Source organism: Equus caballus, chromosome 14 (genome assembly GCF_041296265.1).
Source record: "Equus caballus isolate H_3958 breed thoroughbred chromosome 14, TB-T2T, whole genome shotgun sequence".
Lineage (NCBI taxonomy): Eukaryota > Metazoa > Chordata > Mammalia > Perissodactyla > Equidae > Equus > Equus caballus.
The window spans coordinates 99,825,933-99,847,866 of record NC_091697.1 but is presented as its reverse complement, the minus strand read 5'-3'; the positions used below and the strand labels follow the sequence as shown (position 1 = coordinate 99,847,866).

General features: G+C 36.1%; 1 protein-coding gene and 1 long non-coding RNA gene across 8 annotated transcripts in view; both read left to right on the top strand.

The window, feature by feature from the left end:
• Positions 1-21,934, top strand: part of ATG10 (autophagy related 10) — a 209,429-nt gene that overhangs the window by 58,465 nt on the left and 129,030 nt on the right. The gene's annotated exons all lie outside the window — the stretch shown is intronic.
• On the top strand, positions 11,220-13,938 carry LOC138917357 (uncharacterized). Its single transcript, XR_011425209.1, has 2 exons — positions 11,220-11,358; positions 11,510-13,938. It is a non-coding gene; the product is annotated as an uncharacterized lncRNA (long non-coding RNA).

Below are 21,934 nucleotides of genomic sequence, written 5' to 3'. Positions count from 1 at the left end.
CAACTGCTGAGTGGGGATAGGTGTGCTAGCCTTTAGGGGACCTGGGTAGGGCACCAGTGGCATCTACCACTGAAGAGTAGCCTGAAACCAACAAAATGGGATCTACAGGGAAATATATGTATAAAGTTTGCATTTAGATGAAAAGGGGGAAGCTTAACATGACAACAATTTGTTTGAGAAAGAGCAGGTTATTTTAGTTGACCACAAGCTCAAGATAAGTGAAAAGAAGGCCATGGATGCTAGAAAAACTAACTGGAACCTAAGCTACATTAATTAAAGCACAAATGGATCCCAAATATGGTCTGGGAACCCCTGAGGAGTACCAGAGACCCTTTCAGGGGGTCCACAAGGTCAAAACTATTTTTGTAATAATGTTAAGATGTTATGTACATTTTTTACTCTCATTCTCCCCGAGTTTTCTAGAGGCTACCTATGTGTGATATTTCAACAGATTGAACACAGAAATAGTTACAAGAATCCAGCTGTCTTCCATTAAGCTAGACATTAAAAAGATTTGCAAAAATGTAAAACAATGTTGCTTTTCTTACTAATTTATTTTGTTTTGGAAAATGTTTATTTTTCATAGGAACATGCTATTACATCAACATGTATTTTTAAATGGATTAATAAATTTTTTACAATTTCAATTTTAATTTCTAATACAGTGAATATCAATAGACATAGCTCTTTTAAACAAAAACTCATTGGAATACTCAATGAATTTTAAAAATATAAATGGGTCCTGAGACCAAAAAGTTTGAGAACCACTGATCTAGGTCAAATAAATATTACATTATTACATCTGAAGAAGAATGCTGATAGTTAGAATATATAATAAATTAACACATAATTAATAGTAAAAAATAAGTCAAATAGAATTCATCCATGCAGAGACACATGCCAAGGGCCATGAGTGGGCTTGACAACATATTATTATGAGGAATATTTGAGAGCTCTGGGGGCTGTTAAACTAGAGCTGAAGACCTGGTAAGGTTAAGTGTCTTCGGATATCTAGAAGTCTTTCCCGTGTAAGAGAGAGTAGACTTACTTTGTTTCCGAGGATAGAACTAGTTCATGTCTGGAAATTATTCTAGACAAACCTCTCTCACATTTAGAAAGTTGCCTACAACGAAATAGGTCAAATTGCAAAGTTGTGAGCTCCCTCCCCTTTTGTGGAGATGTTCAGCCACAGAGTGAATAACTCTGGAGCAGTGGTCAGTGACTGAAGTGCTTAAAGCACCAGGCAGCTCTTGTGTGAGTGAAGTGGGTGGATGGGAAGTGGTGGACACTGTGGAGAAGTGGAGAGGGCATGAGTCATCCAAAGGGGCCCCAGGTGGGTTTTCCAGAGCAGGCAGAGATCGGGATTTTTGTGTGTTGGCTTAATTAAAAAAAAAAAAAAAAAAAAAAAAGAGCCTGTGCAGGCCAAGTAGACTATATCCATGGGCTGCAAATGGTCCTCAGGCCACCAGTTTATGACCTAGCCTCTGATATTATGAAAGGAGTCCTGCATTGTGTGGAAAACTGAGCTAGGGGACCTCTGAATTCCCTTCAGAATTTAAAGACCGATAGTTCCATATCAGTACGTCACATTTCCTGTTTAAATTTATTCAGAGGAATGCCTCTGCTAATAGTCGTTTCAAATTTTTTTTTTATTTTGGCTATGTGTTATGTAGGAAATCAATTCACTTTCTTGTTCTAAACAGAACCGGCAGTCTTGATGGTAGAATAATAGCTGGATTCATGAGTTTTTCCCCTGTAACATTATTTTCAGTGGTATATAGATAATCATAGGATTTTGAAAATCAAAGTGAAATACAATGGAATATATGTGACGTAATTTGTAAAAATCGTAATCTATACCTTCTGTGAATTTTTAAAATATAATTTAAAATGATAGTTAAAAGAATGAGATGATATTCAGAAATCTACTAAATATATTGGGGTGTCTTTTAGTACTGGGTTTGGGGAACAGGAGTTCTTATAGGTTACTCATATTAGAGAAGACATTTTTTGTTGAGAGTACTTAATGTGATTTGCTTGTGACATTTCTGAGTTTGTGAAATAAGAAGCAAGACTATGGCAAATTTTGAACAAGGTCTTTTCTTTACCAGTGACCAAAAAGTCTATTGCCTCAATTTAAAATCTTCTAAATAAAAAATGAATATTTTCAATAGGGTCCAACATAATCAACACTGGTTCTTGAGATGTCTTATTATATGTAACACTTAATTCCGTGAATGGATGTTAGCACTAATGCTTCACTTTATCAACTTATGATCTTTTGGATTTAACTGAAGACTTTTCTTAGAGAAATGAAGATATGATCATTTAACAATTGTGAAAAAAACATTTAACAACTGATCTGCTTTAACGAATATGAACTTATTGTGGAGAGTCCTTATCAGAACCTTATTTATATAAACAAATAATAGTTTGAGAGTGGAAGTGGGAACACAAGCTATATATTCCAATTAGACAATTTTTTGATGAAAATTGGTCATTATTAGCCTTTTAAAGTTCATATGTGTATATTATTGCAAAATAACTGCTGAACTTTAAAAGTATTTTCTGATTCTGAATTAACTTACTGGCTAATAAAGACTACAGTGACTAGAGTGGAGAAACAAGGTGTAAGTTTTCTATCATGTTTAGCATTAAACCACTTTTAATAAAATGGTACAGTGAGATGAATATAGAACATGGATATTGATTGTTAATAATCAGTAGGAAAAATTATTAACGAATCTTTGGAAGATGGAAATAGCTGAAAGTCTTTCCTATAGAACTCATTTTCTGGCTGACATTGCTTTGCATTTTCTTTTTATCTCTAATTTCTTCATTTATGAAATTCTGAATCATTCTCATAGAATAATGATGGCCCAGGTTTTGCCCTTTGATTAATTCAAATTACATACCCATACATATTTATTTTAAGTTGGTCACTGATTTTTTATGTTATTGAAGTTTGGATTCTTCTGTCTAAAGTTAGATTACTGAAGTTCCATTTCTTCCTTTTGAAGAGGTATCAGAGGTGGGTATTGAGAATATTTTATTTATTCATTTACTATCTTCATTACTTTAGAGCCCCAGGTTGCACCTTCAGATTACATTTTTTGAAACTATGAAAATGACAGAGTCATAAAAATAACAATAATATGCTACTGGAAAAAAGGATTTTTTCCTAGGGCTTTATAGTCCACTAACTGGGACTTTCTTCAGTCTGGGGCAGGTAGAATATTATAGAGAGCCCTCAACAAAAACAACCCATCATAAATTCCCTGAAGCATAAAGCTGAGAATCAGTAACAGGAGACGATCTCAATGCCCAAAGAACGTATTCAGAGAATGATGATCTTCTGAGGTAACCAGGCCTTCAAATATACTCACTTGCCCTAAGGATTTTATTAAGTGACTTCTAGGATGAGTTCTATTTTGTATGTCCAAAATAGACTCATATGTTAGAATATTGTGGCTTTTTTGGTAATGGAATAAATGACAAGCCACAGTTCTGTCAACAATTTCTCTGTAAAGCAACTGCTATTTTTAGACTGAAGTATAGACATGTTGATAAATGTAAATGATAAGTAATAAGCATGATTACCCCTCATATTTGAGAATGTAATTATTAAAGCAATGTTAAAATACCAGAAAGTTTGTTATATTTAAGGTGTATAGATACAAATGGAAGCATGTATATTAGTCACTCAGTGTTTATTCATTGATGTAATGAATCTAATGCTGATAGATAAATGGATTTTTAAAGAAAATAACTATTAATACAGCATATGCCAATCCCACTTTTATGATATTGGGTATTGTGAAAAAATTCAAAGACAAAGTAAATTTTAATTTTATTTAATTTATAATGTAAATATATGCCATAAAGTAGTGTGGTGTTTGAGAGGAGAGAGTAGTCAACGATATTCTTAAAACCAGTCAGGTCTGATTAAGACTTGCAGTTCCAATAAAACTGGATTATTGTACTAGGTACAGTATTTGTTGTACAAACTGTATTTCTTTAACTGCTATACGACAGAAGTGTTTGCTTGCTTATTCTTAAAACTCGTTAGAAATCACATATAGAGATGTGGCACTAAAACTCTTTGAACTATCTAATGAAATCTTAGGAGTCTTAAAGCAACTTAGTGTTCTGCTGTGGAGACAAGAAGTCTTATATAGAGTCAGGGACATGTTCCACATTCTCCTGAATCTTTTTTCTTCTCTAGGCCCTTGGTACCTGAGCAATATGACTTTGCAAAATTCACAGAGTGTGTTAGGTTTAGTGGGAACCTATAACCTAAATGGCTTCTAAAGGTTACTTCTACCTTTGAAATTCTCTGTGCTCTGTTCTCCTTTGCAGAGCAAAGAGAGAATCTATTTTTTGAGAGAAATGAAGTTGAATCATTCTACATAGGTAACTAATTCTCTTTCTATTTATCAAGCTAGTAGAAAAGCCTTTGTAAAGGCACCTGCCCTAGCCACTGTATTTTAACTCAGCAGCGAGTTATATCAGAAAGCTTCCTTTATGTATAGTTCTAATGTTGAGGTGTTTTTTATAAATCAAAAGTAAGATCACTTGTAGCAGCAGATGTGCACTTGAGAGAATATGGAGCTGATATTTCTGTATGAAAATCTGACTTTCAATGTGGAATGCTTATGTTCAGTTGTAAAGGTCTAACAGGAGCCAATTATTTCTGAGGAAGGACACAGTGCATTATTTTAATTGCTCGTATACAGTCACATGCTACATAATGACGTCTTGGTCAGTGATAGACCTCATATACGACAGTGGTCCCATAATATTAGTAGCAGATGGCTTAGGTGTGTAGTAGGCTGTACCATCTAGGTTTGTGTAGGTACGCTCTGTGATGTTTGCACAATGACGAAATCACCTAACAACACAGTTCTCAGAACGTATCCCCGTTGTTAGGTGACACATGACTGTATATTGTTTTGGGTGAAATAGTTAAAATGACCATCAACTAATTTGAAGTGATATTATTAAATACTCTCTTCCCAATAATTATTTGTAAAATAGTTTACCCTTATACTCCTTTTAGGTTTGTTAGATGTAGAACAAAAGGGAAAAAATATAATGATCTCAAACTCTAAAATCCTCCTATTTATAAGTACCTTACTTCCAACTATATTTACACCTCTCTCTCTCTCTGAACATACTCTCTACTTTCTTTTTGTCTCAAGACCCTCAATGACATCAGTCCCCTTTTTGTTTCTTCTTCCTTCTTACTTAGTTTTGACTTTGACCTTCTCAGTAATGCCCACAAAACCTAGGTTCCATTGTTGGCCCTGTATGTTTATGCCATACCTATATTGCTGCTTCTAAATCCTCTTCTACAATCCTCTCTCTCTTCTTTCCTTCACTACCTGATTTCTTGAATATGTAATCTTCAATACCTTCACCCTTTTGCCACTCATTCCAACTTCAACTCTTTTTCTTTTGATTTTTACCAAAATCCAGCTATGGAAATTGCTTCCTTCTAAGTTACTAGTTACCTTGTAATCACCACATTTAGTGTCTTCATCATCCTTGACGACATTGCAACATTTGACACTGTTGACTGAGCCCTTTCTTCTTGAAATTCTCTCTTCTTTTTGTCTGTGTGATAGTGGTGACAATAAATTCTTTTTATCTTCCTTTTGTAACAGGTCATTTCCACTATTATTCTGTGGTAGTAGTTCCAACTTCTTCCCTAAGTCAGAGTCCTTGGGAAGTCTTGAAGGTCAACCGATGCAAACCAAGATGAATCTAGAGGGCAGGAGTGGGGCTGAAAATGAGAAGCCAAGTCAAGAGTCATAACTATAGACCTAAGTAGAGGATATTTGGCAGTTACTTCAAACAAAGCTGAAGTGCCCATGGCTTTCCAGTTTGGCAGCTGGCATCCTGATAAGTCAAACTGACATAAAACTCATGGTTGGAATCTGGCAACAGGAAACTTGAGGGCTGGGGATGGATTCCATCTGTCCCTTTGACTGCCTTATGAGGCTGTCAACCACTCTTAGTTTCTACAGTGACTCTTAGGAGAGAAGCTGTAGCATATCATACTGGGCATTCTTGAGGTGGGAAACCAACTTTCAAAAATGTTTCTCCAGTCGTACTCATTTGATGACAGTGGGTGTTGGAATTAACTTGCCAGAAGGAGTCTAGTACCTTTTCCATTGCATATTATGTCCTGGATTCTTGGAATGGCTGTAGGGATATACATGGTGGTGAGTACAGAGGGTAGTGGTGGGAAGTAAGTGGGCCTCTGCACTAAAGAAAGGATTTTTGGGTGGAATGTGAGAATGTTGAGTTATGATTATATTGGTCTGAAAAGTAGTTGGAGTTTTTAGTATGATTTGTCTAAATCTCCTCTCCTAGGGAGTAGTAGGCTGGCTGTGCTAGGGCATTAGCCTGGTTACTGGTGCATTGTAAGGTTCCTGAAGCTGGGATTTCCATTCAAGTGAATAGGGAGTACTGAGAGTCAGAGAGACAGACCAAGTCAGAATCCATTAAGGAAAGCTGAGATTTATACACCAGGAAGTCCAGTACAAACAGTGACCCAAAGAATTAGAGAGAATGATGGTGTTAGGGGTTTTAAGTTAGTCAGAGATGAGGGAGGTTAGGTGTGGAAAAAGGGAGGAGGATCCTCGGTGACTGCCCCAACCGATTTGGAGTGTGCTGGATCTTCTTTGCTGTTCACGGACTAGTGGTATTGGACTATGTCAGATAGGTTTAAGGGGGAGGCAGAGCTGAGACTAGTGTGAATATGTGGGTGGGATAACCAGATGGGGTCTGTAATTTGCATGCTTTCTCCTGGCCCTGGTCCTTATCTGTGTATTCCTTGTTTTAGTCTTTTGCTTGTTAGAGCGTATCTGGTGAGTTTTTCTGGGTGTTCTACAGCTGTTGCTGCTATTGGCTTGAAGCTGGGGGTTATTTATAGCTTTGCTCAGAGGTGCTGGGAAGCAGCTGAGTGGAGGCCGTAGTGTTCAGTGTTATATCTCCCCTAATCAACTGCTGGCTCCTTGAGTGCAGGATCCGTAGCTGGTTTATCTTTGTAGCACTTTCTCAGGGAATCATTTTGAATGAATGATATACCAGAAGAAGTATTATAAAGAACAACCAAGTTTTACTCTGTAGAAAAGATTTTCATGAAAATGTCCAATGTGGCATTATTTTATGAAATAATGAAGAAAAAAGTGAGAACGCACTTGTCTGAAATCTGTTTGTAGAAGCTCCAAGGTATATTAACGTGAAATTTCAATTGCTGTTTATCCCAAAGGACCGAAAGTGTCATATGTGATGGAAGATCTTTTTCAAGAAAAGTTTACCAGCTTCCACACTGGAACTTTTACGTATAAGATGATTGGTAGTTTAGTGTTCTTTTTAAAAGTAATAAACAAATGAGTGTTTCAGGAAACCTGTGATAGACTGAATCAGGTGGAACTGATTTAATGTTATGGATAATTACATAATTAGTGTTGTAAAAAATAAACCGTACTATCTATTTGATGGACTGGAGCTGCTGTGAAGGAGGTATGTAATTATACAATCAACATCCTCCTCCTATGCTGATTCTAGGTAATCCTTTTAATGCCTTGTCTGAGAAGGGGCTTCCTGTCTTGTGTTTCCTGATGTTATTTAAGTGAACAGAGCTTAGCATTGAGTAGTTTCCAGTCCCTTGATAAGTCTCTCCATGATCCGGGTCTGTGTGAGAGCATCCTCTGAGACCAGTGGCTTTCAAACTTTTTTGATATGAACCCACAATAAGAAATACATTTAATATCAGGACCCAGTACACTCCAAACACACACATGCCTGAAACCAATGTTCGTGAAACAATTCTTATTCTTTCTGATCTACTCTGCCTATTAATCTATTCTGCTCTATTTTATTTAAAAAAATGCGGGTTGAGGCCCACCAATTGATTTTAGAACCTTCTAGTGGCTCATGACTGACATTTGGAAAATATTTCTTAGACCTATGGTGCTTCCTACCGTCAGTGGAAGGGATTCAGAGAGCAGCATAATGGGGCCGCCGAGGGCTTTGGGGAGCAGGTGGTGAGGCATGGTTGACAGAACAAGGGCTTTGGAGTTGGGTGAACTTGGTTTTAAATCCCTCCTTTTCCTCATTTTAACTGTGTATTTTGAACACGTTACTGAACCTCTTTGAGCCTTGAATCCCTCATCTGTGAGCCTGCATCCCAAATGCTTACGGGGCTCAGGAGATGGGGAACTGAGGGCTGTGCAGAGGGGGTCGATGTGTGCATTAAATGATGTCATGGAAGAAAACACCTGGCCAGTGCTGCGAAAAGAAAGCACATGTTGCCGTAGGTGCTTCACCAAGTTCCTATTCCTTTCCCCACTCTTTTTCAACATCAGATACCTCAGCTGGAGAAGGGCGTGGTGACAATCACTGCCTCATTGGGTGGTTATGAGGATCAAATAGTATAGTGGGAGCCAAGGATTAACAAATGTTAATTTTTATTAGTGCAGCCTTAAGGCAGCTTTACTGTCTCAGAATAAATCTTTGTGCAAGTGGGATAGAGTCCTACATAGGTTAAGTGATAACACTAGAAAACAAAACTCGTTTTGAAATTCTGTGTTATGACTGTTCGTAGCAAGGATTGCTTTGAGATACAGGGTATCACATGTTGATATCGGAGAGCTGCGACCAAAACTGCTGAAGGATGATTGATAGTGCCTATTATAAATTACTAAGTACAAGTCGTTCCGTGTTGCATTATATATAGAATTTTAGAAAATTTCAAGTCATTCAACAAAGGATTTTGCTTCATCAAGACCTGGAAAATGAACACCAGAGGACAACTAATTACCTATTGTACAATATTTCTGTCATTTTCTGTACCTTAACTGGAATGCAGTATAATAATATAATTGTGAGACTTAGAGAAGTGTAACCTCCATCTTACAGCTTGAAATCTCGGGAGAGGGGAGAATTTTCATTGTACATTTGTACATTTTTATAAAAGCACCTCCTTTTCTTTAATTGTGTCATAGCTTTTACTATTTCTGAACTAGTTCATGACTTTGAAATCCTATTTCCTCACTAGTTTTAATTTTTGACTTTCTTGCCTGGAAGGAAATTCCTTAGTTTTGATACTGTCTGTGCTTCTCTCTTCCATTCATCTTTTCTCCAGGATTCTACTGATATTGTGATTATTTAGTGGTGACCTGGGCTTTGTTGGTTGTGGGAAGGGCCATAAATCAGCCAAGGCAAGTATGAAGCAATGACAGCTACAAAGCATCTTTTCCACATCTCTTATTCTCCAGGTATCCAATCTCTGGTTGCTCTGAAATGTTTCAGTCTCACTTTAGGCCTGTGTTGGTTGAATGCACTTAATTTCTATGTTGTTTCTATGTTTCCAGTCCCTTACATCCTGTTGGGAAATCACCTAACACTTTATGTTAAGTTCAAATCGCACTTGCATTCAGGAGAAAAGGTCTGGCTCCTTTAAGACGGAAGCCCCCTTTTATCGGCCAGAAAGCTCACTGTAAAACTGTAGGGCTTCACCAAAAAGGGCTTCAATGTAAACTGAATATTGATAGAGAAGGGAGGTTAATTGGCCTTAGTAACTTCGTTGCTAAGGAAGCATTTTTCTGATTGGGAGGAAACTCTCCTGGGTGTCCTGCAGCTTCTTGTGGACCTAAGATGCTTTGTTTTATCTCTTGCTTTCTGTTTCTGAGTTGAAAGAGGAAAGAGCAAAAATCTGTCGAAGGAATGAAAAGCTGTGGGAAGCAGATGGTTGCTCTCTCTTAGCTACAGAAAGAGAGAGCTAAATACTGACTAGCAACAAGCCATTGCCAGCAAGGACGCTTTGTTTAAGGCAGACAGTTGGAAAATACCATGAGGGCAAGATATAAAAAGCTTGCATGGGAGGACGAGAGAGGTTAGACTAGGGCTTTTTCAGTGCCTGGAAAAGTGTAGGTGGGAGAAATTAAAGGATATTTTGAGTGGATATCCAACATCCATGTTAAATAATGGGTTAAATGTTTTCAATATGGTTGAGTTTATTAAGAGAAGTTATTTAGCTTGTATTTAGTTGTTTGTAATTCCAAGGTTTTGTACTATATTGTATATTAAATTTAGTAGATTTAGAATTTGTTCATCTATAATTATTTTAATAAAGAATATTTGGTTACGATCATCTCTTTATGTTGCACTGTTTATTGCTTAGTAGCAGTAAAAGTAAATTTGGAGGAAATAAATTACAAATTTTTATGGAAATACTTTTTTCAAAACAAAAATGTCTGAATATTGACTATCTATATGTCCTAAGCTCTCTGGTTATACTTGAAGTATTTTATGAGATATTATTTCTGCATACTGAATGATACTCTGCTAACCTCAGGGAGTTAGTGCCTATATTTTGCTTAATTTCATTTTTTTACTCACGGCTTCATTCAGCAAATATTTTTGAGTATCTGTTGAGCATTAGGCTATGTGTTAAAGGATAACAAAAGGAATAAAGCACTTCTAGGAAGTAGTGACATACTTTTCAGAAGAGTTTAGAAAATGAAAATATTTTTCCTGGCATTTTATGGTCTGTGTTAGGTTTTCTAGGTTTTCTTCATTGTTAGTATTGAATATTGTTTGTACTGAGTATTATTATTTAGTTTTTTATGGCACTTTTTAATAGTAAAATTCTTTGAAACAGTATTATTTGGATCATTTTTATGGACATGTGCTTAAAGAGACAGCTAGAATTTCTTGGCTCCTCATATAGTGCTGGACTGACGTAGAGGAGACGTGAACCCTGGTTGGGAACCTCTATGGAATTTACCTTTGGTTTTTGTGGCCATATGGTCTTGTCCTGTGAGTGTGGCCAAAGGATCTTAGAGAAAAAGCAAAATGTGGTCCTTTTGAAGGCCTCTGATTATAATAATATTCTCAGAGAAGCTAGTTTAACATGGTATTACTTAAATATAACCAGAGGGCTTAGTAAATATATGAGTGGTCATCAGTGATGACTCTTACACCGAAAGATCAGATAAGATTATCAAGTAAAAAGCATTGATAGAATAATAGACTAAATTGGACTCCCTCAATAGTACAATAGAAGAATGCTATGTTAAATATTTGGAGAGTGCTCAGTGGTCCTCTTTCCTTTTTAATGCGGAGATGCAGGTACATTCTGATAGTTAAAAAAGAAAATTGTGTGCCAGTCTACATTTTCAGATTTATCTGCTGCCTAATTCTAATCTTGCTTCATATCCATTGGTTTAGGTTTTTTTATAGCCTTTGTATCTTGGATTGTCTTTCAAAGATCTGAGGTTTGGTAAATGAAGGGTGTCTTCAGGGAGAAAGGAGAGCAACAAATATGAGGTTCAGTGTTAAAAGGTAAATATTTTATAGATTTTGAGTAGAATGATGAATAAATGAGGAAAACTGGCATTTGTAATAATAATATTTAGTAATTTTTTGGCTATCACGTTTATTTTTGCTCAGTATTCATGACTTTATAATAAGTGTATTGTTTATTTTTTTGTAGCCGTGAAAGAGACTGCACTGAGCTGAGATTAAAGAAAAATGTTTTTAGAACTCAACTGCTTCTATTAAGATGAAGCTCAGCTAGTAAACTCATTAAGTAAGGACCCTAGGCAGTTCTCTAGTGCCGAGACTGAAAGCACAGGATTGCAGACATCTTTGCATCACCGTCATGAATGACCTTGAAGGAAGCCAGCACTTCATAAAGCAAAATCCTCTCTGTGGCACTTCGTTCTGATTTGATTGATGCTTTAGAAAAAGCTGTAAGACTTTCTTTTCTTTATAGTGTGGGGCATATACTCCTTATACTTCATAGATTTTGCACTTGTCTGGAGTATTTTGTTGGCAGGTTCTTATAGGTTCTCATCTTTCATTGACTGCAGTACAAGTAAGCAGTGAAATCGCTCTCCTTTGATCAGTTGTTATTAGGGAATAAGGTCTTGGTGCATTGGGATCAGGGTTTTTAAGAATGGAAAAATACTGACTTTCTAACTTGAGTGTAATAGTCATTTTTCTTCCATCATAATCTTTCCAAGCATCTCAGTTGGGTGAAGGGTCTTTAATACTGAGGTTTTATGATTTATATTATTTCAGAGGATGTACATTCCTGTCTAGCCACCAGCCACTGTGATTTCTAGATTGATAGTTCCCCTCCTTTTAGTTTTTTACTTTAATGTGCAGTGAAAGTTTTTAGTATGCATTTTTATATCCGAAGAAGAAGACACCAGAAATCTTAAAAGATAAAATGATTATTTTACCTCTTCGGAGTTCCTTGGTCATTTTCCACCTAGGAAGTTGTAAGTAAGGATTATACAAAGGTGCAGTCATTCATTTGTCTCTTCTGACACTGCTGTGGGAACTCCACGGGGAAACTTTTCAACCTGTTGGCTCTGCAAAGTGTGTAAAGCTCTTTTGGGACCCTTGGGGCTAGGTGTTTAGGGATTAACACATGCATTACAGTTGGGTGCAGGTGGAGCTAACATCAGTTGCAACTTGGTGCACTGCAGAGACTGTTTAGAGCCTTCTCCTCTCTCCCAGGGAGCCCGGTCAGCCAGTAACTCCACTCTTCACTGCCTTGCCTGCTGCCTCTGGAACCCGCACACAGCATTCCTGGCCTACTTCTGCTAACCTGACTCTGAATTGTGCACCTTGCTTTGCCCATCTTTCTGCTTCTCCTTGTACTTGGTCCTGTATGAATCTTCATTTATTTCTGACTTCATCCTTGTAATTTGATTCAAATTCCTGGTCTCTGTCCTTTTGTTTCACAATTTGGTTTGATGCTCTATATGGTTCTATCCAGACTAAGCAAATTATTTGATTTTCTTGGTAGACTTCAAGTCCTGACCCCTAAACTTCTGTCTTATGAAGATAAAAGGGTAAAATCAGACTACCTTTTTGCTAGGCCCCTTGGCCACAGTGATTTAGAACAATCCATATATTCTGGAATTCATCGAAGTGACTGTGTGAGAAGTTCTGAAGAAGATTGTAAAAATATGAGAATTGTAATTTAGGAACACCTCAACACTATTCTTTTACATCTTCTCGTTTGTTGAACCGAGAAATATCTCAGTAAATAGGCACTTAGCCAGGCTGAGTTGTTTTTTTCTTCAATCACTTGATTAATGTCACATCTCGTGGGCATCTTCATTTTGAAGACCCTCTTGAGAGTCTTAGAATATGCTTAATTTATTTTAAATCCCTTTTATAAAATATTTTCTGGCTGATGAACTTCCAGATTTTCTCTTTCAAAAGTCCACTATGAATACATTGAGACTAAAATAAATCCCCAGGCTTTTATCCAACCGTTAGTAACTTTTCATCCTTTTTTGAACCAATTGCTTAAATTGGTTAACCAATTGAATTGGTTAGAAATCTACTCACTTTCATGAAATAGAAAGCAGATCAGGAAATATGGAAGCCTCAGATTTTAGTAAATAGAGATATATGTGTAATTTTTCCAGATAGTCATAATCAAAGTTTTCTTAGACACTGATTTCATAAACTAAGTATATAAACAATCATAGTAGAAAATTTTAAGTTATTAGTGGTACATATAGAATATAAAGTTGCAGTAGGTACTAAATTTTTAAGAAACTTACTCCATTAAGCTAGTAAAAAAAAAAAACAATATTTGCAAAAACTTGGTAAAAAGTTTCAACAAGGCTTTTAGAAAAAGTTTTTCTACTTTTTTTTCAAAAGCTATATTAAATGGCTATTGTATTTATTTCTAATTATTTCCTATTAGGCCCTTAAATGCATTTAAAATGTCAAATTATTTTATTTTTAATTGTGAGTTGATAGTTACAAAGTGCGTTTTGGAGTAATAATGCATTAGAATGCATTAATCAATAGTACTATTGAGTTAGAATAAAAGCTTAAGAATTTTAAACAGATGTGACAATAGATGTCAAATAAATCCTTATTTGAAAAATTCTTAACTGGGTCAATGGTGGATTAGTACAAGATATATGATCAAAATTTTCACCAAATGATCATTTCCCATCATTCACCAATTTAATTCTCAAGCTTTATTAAATAACTATTATGTTCTACTTAGTATAGAGAAAAAATAATCAAGACATTGTCCTTACTGTCAAAAAATGTTTAAAAGCTACATTTTTTAATAAACAATTGAGTGGATTCTACAAAGAGAAAATGTTTTCTCTTATTATGTTACTGTTTTTAATGTGCCAATTATTTATAATATGAAATAATGGAATAAAACTAAAAGTGGCAATAGAATTAACAAACTAAAACAATGAAAAACAACGACAATAGACAAAATAGTAATAGCTTTAGGGATATGTCCTAAATAAAAAACATATATATATTATGATCCTGTTTTGCGTGTGCTGGAGTGATTGTTTTAAGTATGTGCTTTGGTTATCTATTGCTGTGTAAAAAACCACTGCAAAACTTAGTGGCTTTAAACAACAATCTGGGGCTGGAGTCACCTGGAGGTTCCATTGGGCTGGACATCCAAGATAGCTTCTTCACTCACGTGTTTGTCATCTCTGTTGGACAACTGGAATGGTCGGGGCTGGCAGGGCATCTCTCTCTCTCTAGTGTCCTCTCCACGTGACTACCTTGGGCTTCCTCCAGTGTGGCTGTTTCTGTTGACCTTCTCCCCGCAAAGCACATAGTCTAAACAACCCAGATGACAGCTGAAAGGCTTCTTATAACCTTGGAAATCTTACAGGCTTGGAAATTATGCAGCGTCTCTTACTCTACACTATCTTGGTCAGAAGCGAATCTCAGGACCAGCCCAGATTCAAAGCAAGGAAACTACATAACGGCATGCATCCACTCAGAAGGCATGCTTTATTGTTGGGGGAGGAGAGGAGAGGCGAAGGAGGAGAAGCATCTTTAGAGATTAGCTACCACAATGTATAATATTCATTCATAAGTGCATAATAGTTATTTCACCATATAATTCAAATTTTGTCATCATATTGATAAAATTTGTCTGCATACTTCTAAAATTAAAATTCACATTAATTTTATAAGTAATAATATTTTATAGCCAAAATATACTTTCATCTGTAGATTAGTAAGAGTTTTAGTTGCAGTGAGAAAAATAAATCTTTTTAAAATAATCACCTTAATGATTTCATTTTAATTTATATTTATTATGTCCTGGGTGCAGGGTATTGTCCAAGTCATTAGGGGAAAGATATTGGGAATTATAAGACTCTGCCTTACAAGACCCAGCACTCAAACAAATGTTAGTTTTTGAGACAAGGTTTACACATCAAGAGTCAAATAGAAATCCACAGCAGTGACACAAATTTTCAAGGAAGGGAGAGAGAAATGTTGGAAATTATTTAGGAAGCCTTCATAATAGAATTGAAACCAAGGTAAGGACTGAAGAGTGGATGAAATTTTGGTTGAAATTTAAATGAGAGATCCAAAGACAATGCAACTTGAGTATGTGGAAGCACTCAATACATTGAAAAGTGTTATGTAATAATGGAAATTATTATTAATGGGGTTTAGAGGATCCATGCCCTAATGAATGGAACTGATCCGTATAAGGTATGGCTAGATTATGAAGAGGTTTTGTACATGGCATCTGTCGTTTTTCCCTGTTTTGCACCTATTTTCTGCTGTTCTGATTAGATACTTCTGTTTTCTCTTGACTCATTCATTTGGTGAATATTTACCAAGCTCATACTATGCTTCAGCCACTGTTCTATATATGCTGGAGATACAGTGGTGAATCTCATTGTCAAAGCCTGCCCTCAGGAACCTTCTTCAACTGAGAATTGTTTTGGTAAGGCAGTTAATCAAGGCACTCTGCCCTCTCGTGGCCTAGGGTGAGCACATGACTAACCTGAGTGACCTAGGGATGGAAAATGATGGGAGTTGACTCATTCTACTGGTGGTATCCTGAGGAGTCTCTTAATTCCTTCCACCCACAACTCCAGAGCTAACATGCTCCTGTCTTTCCCCAGGCATAGTTGTTAAGTTTTTCCTTAAATTCTAGGAACTACCACCCATCCTTTTAAGAAATTCCTTTTTGCTCAGCTTAGCTCCAAAGTCAGTCTCTATTGCTTGCAGTCAATGAACTTTAAGACCATGTTATATGCCTATGTTCTCTTCCTAAGGGATATAAAACATATCATGTAATCAGTAATATACTCTTTGCAGTTTTTGAACACAGAGAGTTATTTTTAAGAAGATTTGGAGATGTCTTGATAGGTGAGAACAGAGAGTGATTGCAATTAGACTGACCAATTAGAAGGCCATTGAAATATCCAAGTATATAGGAATGAAGGGGTGATTTTGAGTGATTGCAGATGTAGAAAGAAATGGGGAAAAGCAAGAGAGGTGCACTGACCCTGAATCTGTGCCATGGCTGCCTCTCTTTCCTCACCCTAGTTCTGGCCCTGGGGATGATCTTTAAAGGAAAAATTGGAGGGCTTGGTGACTGATTATATATAGGGAGTAATCGTAACCGTAACAACGCCTTCCAGTATGTGTGAGTACTGTTCTCAGCACTCTACCTTTAACTCTTAGAGATACCTGTCTGGGTACATTTTACTCTCTCCACTTCCCTGTTGCATAACCTGAAGAAAGTTCAGTGAAAGATCTAGGTCACCAAAGTAGTAAGGGAAAGAACTGGGATGCCAGAAAAAAGGGATTTAAAAAGGAGAATTCTACCAAACATACAAAGAATAATTAGTATTAGTTCTACACAATCTCTTTCAGAACATGGAAGAGGAGGGAACACGTCCCAATTCATTTTATGAAGTTAGTATTACACTGATACTAAATCCAGCAAAGATAGTTCAAAAAATAAAACTACAGATCTGTATCCCTCGTGAATACTGGTGTAAAAATCCTTAACTAATATTAGCAGATAAAATTCAGCAATATATATAAAAATTATATACCATGACCAAATGTGGTTTATTCTAGGAATGCAAGGCTAGTTCAACTATTTGGAAAATCAATCAATCAATGTAATCCACCATATTAATAGGCTAAAGGAGAAAAACGAGATGATCATATTGTATTAATCAATACTAAAAAGGCATTCGACAAAATCCAGCACTTGTTAATGATACAAAAGCAGGAAAATAGGAATAGAGGGCAAATTCCTCAATTTGATAAAGAAAACATACAGCTAGCATTATATTTAATGGTGAAAGAGTGAATGCTTTCCTCCTACAATTGGGAACAAGTCAACATGGTCTGCTCTCACCATTCCTATTTGAATAGTGGTAGAAGTTCTAGCCAGCACAGTAAGGAAGAAAAGGAAATAAAAGGCACACAAATTTGGAAAAGAAGAAATAAAACTGTCCTTATTTGCAGATGATATGACCTGATTTTTTTATGTAGAAAATTCTAAGAAATCTACTTAAAAAACCCAACTCTAGAACTAATAAATGAATTTATCAAGGTCACAGGATACAAGATAAACATACAAAAGTCAGTTGTATGTATATATACTAGCAATGAACATGTGGACAATGACATTAAAAATATCACAGTTGCTACAAAGAAACTGAAAGTACTTAGGTATAAATCGAATAAAATATTTGTAGGACTTCTATGTTGAAAACTGCAAAATGCTGATGAAAGAAATCAAAGAAAATCTAAATAAATGGAGAGATATACTGTGTTCATGGATTGGAAGGTTTGACATAGCAATGATAGCAGTTCTCCCTAAATTGTTATATAGATTTACACAATTTCTGTCAAAATCCCAGCAAAATTTATTGTAGATAGAGACTACACTGTCCTAAAATTTATATGAAAAGGCAAAAGAACTAGAATAGCTAGAATCTTTGTTGGAAAGAAGAATAAAGTGGGAGGAATCAGTCTACCTGATTTCAAAACTTATGATATAGCCACAATAGTCAGGAATGTGTGGTATTAGTGGAGGGACTGACATATAGAGCAATGGAATAGAATAGAGAATCCAGGAGTAGACCCACATAAATATGTCCAACTGATTTTTGACAAAAGTGCAAAAAAAATTCAACTGAGGAAAGATAGCCATTTCAACAAATGGTGCTGGAGCAGTTAGACAGCTACAGGTGACAAATGAACCCTGACCTAAGTTTCACACCTCATACAAAAATGAACTCAAAACGGATCATGATAAAATAGAAAACCTATAAAGCTTTTAGGAAGAAAATAAGAGAGAATCTTTGGGACCCAGGACTAGGTAAAGAATTCTTTGACTTGAGACAAAAAGCACAATGCATAAAAGGAAAAATTAATAACGTGTACTTCTTCAAATTTAAAAACTTTTGCTCTGCAGAGACCCAGTTAAGAGGATGAAAAGAAAAGTCAAGAGTGGGAGAAAATATTTACAAACCATATATCCATCTGAACAGTCTGGTAAAAAAAAAAAGGGCAAAAGACATGAAGAGTCACCGAAAAGAGTTGGAATTGGCTTTATTCACTCAGTATAGTTCTCTGGTGATTCATCCAAATTGTGTGTGTATCAATACTTTGTTCCTTTTTATTACTGAATAGTATCCCATGGTATGGCTGTACCACAGTTCATTTAACCATTCACCCACTAAAGGATATCTGGGTTGTTTCCAGTTTGGAGTTATTATAAATAAAACTGCTATAAAATTTGTACATACAGGTGACAGGCACACAAAAAGATGTTCAATATTATTAGTCTTTAGAGAAATGCAAATTAAAACCACAAGATATCACCACACAACTATCAAAATGGCTAAAATATAATAATTTAAAAAAACCAGTTATAGCGCCAGTTGCTGGCAAGGATGAAGAGAAGTGGAATCATTCATATATTGCTGCTTGGAATATAAAATGGTATAGCCACTCTGGACAAAGTTTGGCAGTTTCTTCAAAAACTAAACATGCAACTACCATATGACCCAGCAATTATACACCTAGGCATATATCCCAGAGAAATGAAAGCTTATGTTCTTACAGAAACCTATACACAAATTTTATATTCAGTAATAAAAAGGAACAAAGTATTGATACACACACAATTTGGATGAATCACCAGAGAACTATACTGAGTGAATAAAGCCAATTCCAAAAGGTTACATAATGTATGATTCCATTTATATAACATTCTTAAAATGATAAAATTATGGATTGGAGAACAGTTAACTGGTTGCCAGGGTTGAGGAGAGAGTAGAAGTGGGAGGCAGGTGAGTGTGGCTTTAGAAGGGCAACACAAAGGATCTTTGTGACGATGGAATGCTCTGCATCTTGACAGTATCAGTGTTGATATCTTTGTTTTAATTTTGCACTATAGTTTTGCAAGATGTAATCATTGGGGGGAATTATGTAAAGGATGTACTTTCCCTATTATTTTTTACAATACATGTGTATCTTACATGTGTCTATAATCATCTCAAGATTAAAGTTTAATTAAAAAATGATTTTAGATTTCAGAGCCAATAACAGGCAGAATGAAGGTGCTTTTAAATATAATTAGGAAAATCTCACTCCTTCAGTGCAGGCGATTTCTACAATTTATTAGAAAAATCCAATGAAAGTACAAACAAATGATGTTTGATAAGCTCTTAACATCTTAGAGATTTTTGTCTGTTTTAGAAAGAGAAAACTCATTGACTGAAATAAATCTTTAATTGATATGATTTCAGGCAACATGATCAAATCCATTGGAGTAATCCTAGTGATGTAGGGCGTTTCTGAGGAGGCAGGCTATCCTTTCTAGGGACCCCATTTAGAAGTCAGCTCCTTTGCTACTTCTGCCTTTTGGGATGTTTTTTCTGTCCTCCAATCCAATGGTTTCCGTGACACTCATAAGGAAAAGTTTGACGATGGAGGAGAACTAAAAGGAGGCAACTCAAGAGTGATCATTGGAGTGGATACTTTTACTTGAAGTTAGTAATTGGATTTCTTCTTTAACATTGTTAGTATGCTTTGTTGGCAGAACGTAAGATTTAATCTTGCTATTACGATGATTTCCATAAAATGTCTTCTTATTCAGATTTCACTTTAAGGGACTGAAAAACTTCCAGGAGACCTGCATGTTGACAAAGCCCTACCTGGAAGTTAACGAGCTCTATTTTTTCTCATATTTTTGTAATGTGGAAAAAACTGACTTGAATTTTATCTCATATTTGTAGATTGCAGTGAAGTCTTCTCAAGAAGCATTTTAGTGGGATTAATGCTGACTTAAGGTCATTTGGTTAATACATAGTCAGGGAATCGTAGAAACCACTTTACAAGACCAGGGTTAATTAGTACCAGTAAAATCATATTACAGTGAATATAATACTAAAAATCTTTCTGAATAATAAGACTATTTCCATAACAAAATGTTGGAAAACACATGTTTCTGATTTTCTTCTTGAAATGTAGAAAAATAATATTTATAATAAAATATGCAAATACATACTTAAAATGGAACTATGGAATTTTTTTATACAAACCCTACTAATTTGGTTTAGTAACTTCTGTATTTGAAGGTGGATTTGAACATTTTTCTTTTGGATTTGTCCCATGAGGTGTCCTCAAAATTTAGTATATGGAAAAAGTAGTATTCAAATCAATGGGGGAAAGAATGGTTATGTATTAAATGTTATTCGGATAACAAGATAACTATTTGGAAAAACAAGATTGGGTACCATCTTCGTATCATATGGCAAAAAGAAAATTAAACCGCTAAATGTACAAATTCAAGTATAAAAGCACTAGAGGAAAACATAGGTTTATATTTTTATAATATGAAATGGCAAGGGCTTTCTAAACTTAATGCTAATAACCAAAAAAGTATGTTTCTCGTATTTAATAGTATATAACAAACCTCACAAAACTTAATGGCTAAAAACAACAATGATATGGGGCCGGCTTGGAGGCCAAGTGGTTAAGTTCGCTGGCTCTGCTTCGGCAGCCCCAGGTTTTGCTGGTTCAGATCCTAGGCACAGACATGGCACCGTTCATCAAGCCTTGCTGAGGCAGCATCCCAAATAGCACGACCAGAAGCACCAACAACTAGAATATACAACTATGTACTGGGCGGGCGTGGCACTTTGGGGAGAAGAAGAAGAAGAAAGAAAAGAAAATTGGCAACAGATGTTAGCTCAGGTGCCAATCTTTTAAAAAACGAACAAACAATGATTTATTATTTTTCAAGAGTCTATAGATTGGTTAAACTGTTCTATGGGTCTCACCTGGACTCATTTATGAGGCTGCTTTTATTAGGTGGTCTGGCCGGAGCTGAAGAGTCTAAAAGGCTGTGACCTCTCCCTCTCTGTGGTGTCTTACTCAGTTGTCTAGCCCAGGCCTCTTTGCCTGGGGCTGGATCTTGAAAGAGTGAAGACAGAAGCTACAAGGCTTCTGGAGGCCTAGATTTCAGAACTCATCTTCACTTCTGCCACATTTTATTGGTCAAAACAAGTTGAAAGGTCAGCCAGATGTAGGTGGTGAATAAAGAGACCAATCTATTCTCTGTATCTATGAACTTGTTTTTTTGTTTTGTTTTTTTAGATTCCACATATAAGTGAGATCATACAGTGTTTGTGTTTCTCTCTCTGACTTATTTCACTTAGTGTAATGCCCTCAAGGTCCATCCATGTTGTCCCAAATGGCAGGAGTTCATTGTTTTTTTTTTTTTTTTTTTGAGGAAGGTTAGCCCTGAGCTAACATTTGCCACCAATCCTCCTCTTTTTTTGCTGAGGAAGATTGGTCCTGAGCTAACATCCGTGCCCATCTTCCTCTACTTTGTATGTGGAATGCCTGCCACGGCATGGCTTGATAAGTGGTGTGTAGGTCCATGCCCAGGATCTGAACTAGTGAACCCTGGGCTGCTGATGCGGAAAGTGTGAACTTAACCGCTACACCACCAGGCTGGCCCGAGGAGTTCATTCTTTCTTACGGCTGAATAGTATTCTGTTGTATTTTCTTCTCCCCATTCTTCTCCTTTGAGCACTGCAATTACACATATAGACTGTTT